The sequence below is a fragment of the Artemia sp. Qi Xiang Cuo genome, unplaced genomic scaffold (genome assembly GCF_049724085.1).
Source record: "Artemia sp. Qi Xiang Cuo unplaced genomic scaffold, ASM4972408v1 HiC_scaffold_2976, whole genome shotgun sequence".
Taxonomy (NCBI): Eukaryota; Metazoa; Arthropoda; class Branchiopoda; order Anostraca; family Artemiidae; genus Artemia; species Artemia sp. Qi Xiang Cuo.
In genome coordinates, this window is record NW_028300372.1 from 372,938 (window position 1) to 379,403 (window position 6,466).

Here is a 6,466-nt window from a genome sequence, read left to right on the forward strand (position 1 = left end):
TTGATATTATTACTTTGATATCAGTTTTGATACTTTGATGAAGATTTGATTTTTGTTTGAGTTTCATTTTGAAATAAGGAATTTTTTAAACTTGAAATTTTTTCCTATAAAAAATGAACGAAAATTAATTTAAAAAAAAACTTTTCGCTTGAAACGGAACAAAAATCACCTCTAACAAGAGTTTGGGTATGGCCTAATGTATAGTGATATTAATTATTGACAGATCCATCAGTTCAAAAATTTATTTAACTGTAATTGTATTTTTATTTTCAATGCTGTAAGAACAGGAAAAGAAAATTTTTTTAATGTTATCCGTTTTCAGTTAAGCACCAATGACGCAGTAGGCTTTTGGTTTTTATTTATAGTTAGGAAAGGAGGCAGTATCCAAACACCTGTTTGTAGTGAAACTATATTCGTCTTTAACAGCTTTAAAAAGAGCTAATAAACTAAACTGAATATTTGATGTATGATGATATTAATTGCTGAAAGCACATAAGTTTAAAATGCTACTATAATTTTAATGTTTATTTTCAACATTAAGTATAAAAGAAAATATTTGTCATAAAATTGATTTTCAGTAAAGCGCCAGTGACGCAATAGGCTTTAGACTTTTACAGTGAGAGAAGAAGGTCATACCCAAACTCTTTTTTATGGTGATTTTTGTTCATTTCAAGCTTGATTTGCATAATCAATTTAAGTTTCACTCGTTTTAAGATTTCGTTATTAATTTACATTAATATCTATTGTATGTTTGTTTGCATTGGTTGTTTATTTAATTTCAGTTTTTTTTAAGTTTCATTTGTACTTCAATAGGAAAATATTTTTTTTCGTCTTAAGCTTGATTTTCATATTCAATCGAAGCATTACTTGCTTTAATATCTATTTATTCATTTATATTATTACTTATTGTATATTTTTGCTATAATTGCTTATTTCATTTCTGTTCGTTTTGGGTTTCATTTATTCTTTAATAGTAATTTCTGGTCGTTTTGAGTTTTAATTTTAAAAGGTATTTGTATCTACTGAGCTTAAGTTTAAAATGGCCTTTACTTTTCATTGAAAAACTTATTTTTTTGGATTTTTTTTTTTATTAATTACTGGAAGGGGCCAAGTCGTACCAAATGCTTCACAATTTTGATGTACAAGGAATGATATTTTGTAAGGCGAAAAAATCGCTATCTTCGTACTGTTTTACAAGTACTTTACGGTTTGGAGATAATACTAAAATGACTTCAGAATATCCATTTTCTAAAGCATGCTTTTCCATTAATAGAGGGCATTTTATGTTGTTTGCGTGAATGCTTTTTGCGTGTTTTCTCAATGGAATTGAAAGAAAAATCCTTCATGCAACTATTCATAGCTACTCGCTCTCACCTGAGTATCAATAAAAGTTCAAATAGGGATAAGATCCTTTTAATAGACAGTGTTTCACAAACAGTGGTAGAAATTCACAAAAAATACCAGATATTTCGGTCACATATGCAGTAACTGTCATCAGTAGTAAAACTGTTTAAAAAATTTAGGGCATAAGGAACTGCTTAGCAAGTATTTGTAATAAAGTCGGGGTTTAAGTTTTTCTTCATCCTTTAAACACTTTAATTCGTTCTTAAACTTCTTTGTAAAAGAGTCTGTTGGATTATACGATAGTTTCTTTTATGTATTTTTTATCATTTAGTAAACTTCTTAATTTTGATTCGTAGTCCTCAGTATTCATGACAACTAAAATGTTACTCTTATCGGCTTTAATAATGGTAATTGAACCATCCTTTTTCAAGTTTTTTTTTAGAAATTCTTATGCCTTTGATCGTCGTATTAGGAAATTCTGGTTTCAATACCAAATTAGAAAGGTTTCTCACGGTAGAAGTTCTTACTAAGCTAACAGCTTTTTTTAGGCTTGCGTTTTTATGCAGATATGTTTCTATTGAAGAGATAATATCTTCCACGGGGACTTTATCTGGTTTAAAACAAAATTTCGGACCCTTTTCAACCACTGATTGTTCTTGTATCGTTAAAGTTTGTCATGAAAAATTAACCACACCTGGTCCAAGAATTGACGAAGGTATTACTGCATTATTAGTTGATAATTTCGAAAACGTTTTTATCAATATTTCTCAGGAAAGGCGAAAGTCATGATTGAAGTAATTGTTTTCCTGTGTGTTGAATAAAACAAAAGTCACTTACACTAGTCTTTTTTTATACAAGATTTTCCAGGGAATGTTCATGTCTCACTGTTAAAGCTCTTTTTCAATTTTTATCCTTAATAATATGATTTAAAGACTTGAAATGTAAGCTTCGTTCCAACTTTTCTTCCTTGAAAGTTCACAAATGTAAATTTAATTTTAGTGAAGGTTGCACAATTCTCATTTTCTTACATTGTAGAAGAAAATCCTGCTGATTGATAAAATTTGCATGTTTGTTCTGAGTTTTTATATATATGTATAAACATTTTTGGTCAAAACATCCCCATAAATATGACGTAAATAATTTCGGAGACCACACTGCATTTCCTTGGCGATAAATAAAAGTTCAAATAGGGATAAAATCCTGTTCATAGACAGTGTCACACAAACAGTAATAGAAATTCACAAAAAATACCAAATACTTCCGTCATATATGCAGTAACTTCCATCGGTAGTAAAATTTTACATATGTAAAGTTCGCTCACTGCATATGTGACCGAAATATCTGGTACTTCTTTATGAATTTTAATCACTCTTTGTGAAACACTGTTTATTTAAAGGATTTCATCCCTATTTGGACCTTTATTTATCGTCATGGAAAGGCAGTGTGGTCTCAAAAATTATCACCCGAGTATCAAATTATGTTTGTTGACTCCAGCGTTACAAGGGAAAAAAATTAATTATAGATATAGTGAACCTAGAAACGAAAAAATTAGCCATGCTTGTCTCCAGCGATGAGCTGGCTGAAAGGGCTAAGAAGTCTAGTACCAAGGAACTAACGATTTATATTCGTTTGTGGTAGATGATGGTACTTCTAGTGATCAAGAAGTAAATATAGATACTAGTCTCAAAGCTGAATTCTTTAATTTTTTTAAAGGCAAAAGGAAGACCCTCGATCTTCTGAAAGACTATCCGAAATTTGGAAAACTTTTTAAGAAATTTTATACCCATTTCCTCTCATCTGCCGCTGTTAAACGCCTATTTTTCGCTGAAGTAGATGTATTTACTTTAAAAAAAAACACGACTTAGAAGATGCTAAGTTCGAGAAGCTTTTTCTACTAAAAGTAAACAAAGATGTCTTTATTTTTCACTAAAATAAAGACTTTTTTCAGACATCTTTTTTCGAAGTGGTGGGATATTAAACTATGCAATTGATCATAGTGCTATGACAACTGTTTAGGCGAAGTTTTCATGGTTTAACCCTTTCCGGCACGAATTATGAAATCGTCAAAAAATTTCGCTTTTTTTTACGTTTCCTATGTTCTTTGGCTTAGAAACCGACAAATATTGAACTCAAAAAAATTTATTCCAACTATGAAATGAAATATAAGGTGGTGCCTGGTAAAGACCACTTTGAAACATGTGCAGAAAAAACCTCACTTCTGGTGAAAAATACTTCTTTGTGTAATTCATGCACAATGGAACTTTACAAACTGAATGTTGTCATTTTGTGTGATGGGGCTCAATCTTTGTACTACATTGTGCACCTCTTCTTGAAGTACCCTGAACAGATAAGTGTTTAGATTGATCCAATCTCTTTTCTGGAGGAACGTAAAGCTTGAATTTGGGGAAAACTTTCAATTTTCTGCATGGCCGACCTCTCTCACCCTTGGATGAATAACTTCCAACCAAACAAGTGACAATGCGACATCTAAAGTATTTCAGCGTCATCTTATTAGCATCTGGTATAGTGGAAAACTTGAGAAAGATAAAGGAATTGATCGTTGTAATGTCAATGAAGTGCCACAGTAGGCGGTGCCACCACTTTCTGCTTTTTCTGTCAATCCCATAGAGAGACTTCAACATATCAGCTTTGTCGACGCATCCCATAAACTTGTTGTACTCGACGACCACATTTAGGCATGTAACTTGGGTAACAGATCCATCTTTCTCCTTCCTACCGATCCGTGTCACTTCTCTTTCTTTATGAATCGTCGAAAGAAGTTGTACACATCGTTTGTCCTTCCAGCATACACAGTGGATTCCATCTGAACTCACAGCGTAGTCCGAATCACCTCGTCTCAGCTCTTTTTCGGCTTTGAGTTTGGGTAGACTTTAACAGTTTGCACGAACTGCATCGCAGCAGTAGAAATTGTCACAATAAATGTGATAATTTTTGCCTTCCAATCCCGTGGTAAGTTCGATAACTACTCGTTCTTCAAGTCTAAACTCTCTAGTGTCAGCTAACTTCCTGGTGTAGACCTGAAAATCACAAACGAAACCGTGCTTGTCTGCTCTGACCCAGATCTTGTAGCCTCGTTTTATGGACTTCATAGGCATATACTGTTTGAAAGCAATGCGTCCTTTGCATTTGACTATGCTTTCGTCGACGGCCTGCTCTTTGGTAGGCTTGTAATTCCTTCGAAAGCTTGAGCGTAGTTTGTCAATCAGAGGTCTGATCTTGTAGAGTTTGTCATAGTTATCACTTCCTTTCCGTGGTAAGATCAAATTGTCATTGAGATGAGCGTGAGCAAGAATCCAGTTGAAACGGCTTATATTCATCAGCCCAGAGATGTAATTATCTCTGAGTTCATCGTAATTTGACCAGAAATCTCCATAAGATGGTACTGTCTTGACACCCATAAGCATATTGATTGCTAAAAAACTTTATTTCATCTCGAGTAATTGGGGTTAACGAAACACCTTTCTGAGTAGCATATAAATTTGTTTGAAATACGATATGGTCAATCAGATCAAGAATTTAGACTTAAAGAATAAAAAAGAGCAAATTTATTTTAAGATTTTGGATGTTAGACTCAGCGTTGTGGAAATTCCTTGAGTTTCATTTTTTTGTTGAGCTGCTGAAGTGGTCTCAAACTCAAACCACTCCAAAAAAAACTTTTTAGCATATGTTGCTAGGTGATCATTGGGAATGACAAGCCTCTCATGTCCAATATCTCCTTATTGTGCTTCATATCTGAAACTGTGATGCTACTAACTTGTACTCTACTGCACAAAGAACAAATTTACAGGAAAAACAATATTAAAGATACTACTATTTCCAAGTATTTTAAACTTTCTTACTTTTTATTAAAAAACAGCACGTGGTCCATTCTAAATACTAGGTGTCACCTCACTAGGTGTTAATTAGGCTGCCTATAAAATTTTACCCGTCATATAGTGTTGCTAGGCATATGCTAGACCAGTGGTTTCTTATTTTCACCACATACGGATCATTGTAAAAAAAATATAAAAAGGTGGTTTCACGTTGGAACCATTTCGTCGGAAAGGGTTAAGTTCAGTCTTCATTGACAGATTTATGGCACCTGATTCCAGAATCCGGACCAATAAAGACCAGTATTCTGTTGACGGATCTGTTTATCTGTCAGAAAATGACCAGTCTTCATTGGTCCAGATCCCACCCCTTGGATACAGTCCTGGTGGTACTAGAATGGAGTTCCTTTTCACTTCTCCACTGGAAATAATGGAACAACTAATGTCATTTTCTCTCCCAACGACCGAACCATATTCTCTAGCATGCAAAAACCTTCACGCCATGTACTTTCGTGATAAAGCACTTAAGTACAATTTAATTGCAGTACTTAGTACTGATAATTAATTACAATTTTGGTTGAGTACTTGGTACTTATACTTAAATACTATTTCAGAGTACTTGACCCAACACTGCCTCACAGTGCATACGGACACCCGGATATTGACCAATTGTTGACAATGTAAGATAGGACACATAGACATCTATAACATGAACTTTCTGTCTGTGTAATGTAGGGATCCCATGGTGTCAATAAGGCTTGGCGTTAAAATATGAACCATAAAGTCGTTTCCACTCACACAAAGGTGTTTCACCTATTTGACTTTACAGCAATTTTCATAAAAAAAAAGAAATAAGTGAAATAATTGGATGTAGAGTTGAGAAAACTATCCTTTCAAACATTTTTTCTCTTTAATAATAGATGAAAATATTTTTTGTCCCACCCTTTTGCTTTTATCAAGCAAGATGTTTAAACAAGTATGCACTTTTATATATGTCGACACTAATTTGTGTATGGTTTATTTGAAGTTTTTCACGGGTCTTCTGCTATTGGCTGAACTAAATGGAAATTCTTGGAAAAGTTACATCAAGTTCAATTATTTTCTAATAGCAATGAAGTCCACACAATTATATGACAGAAAAACGGTTTATTAACTTTGTTGATAGTTTTATTACCCCTGCGGGGGAACGGTGTACTAATTAATGAGATTCTTAAGAAATTGAGTAGAAACGCTGGCATTTGAGTAGAAACAGTCCCAAGAAGAAGCAAATTAAATTATATTTTTAAATAATA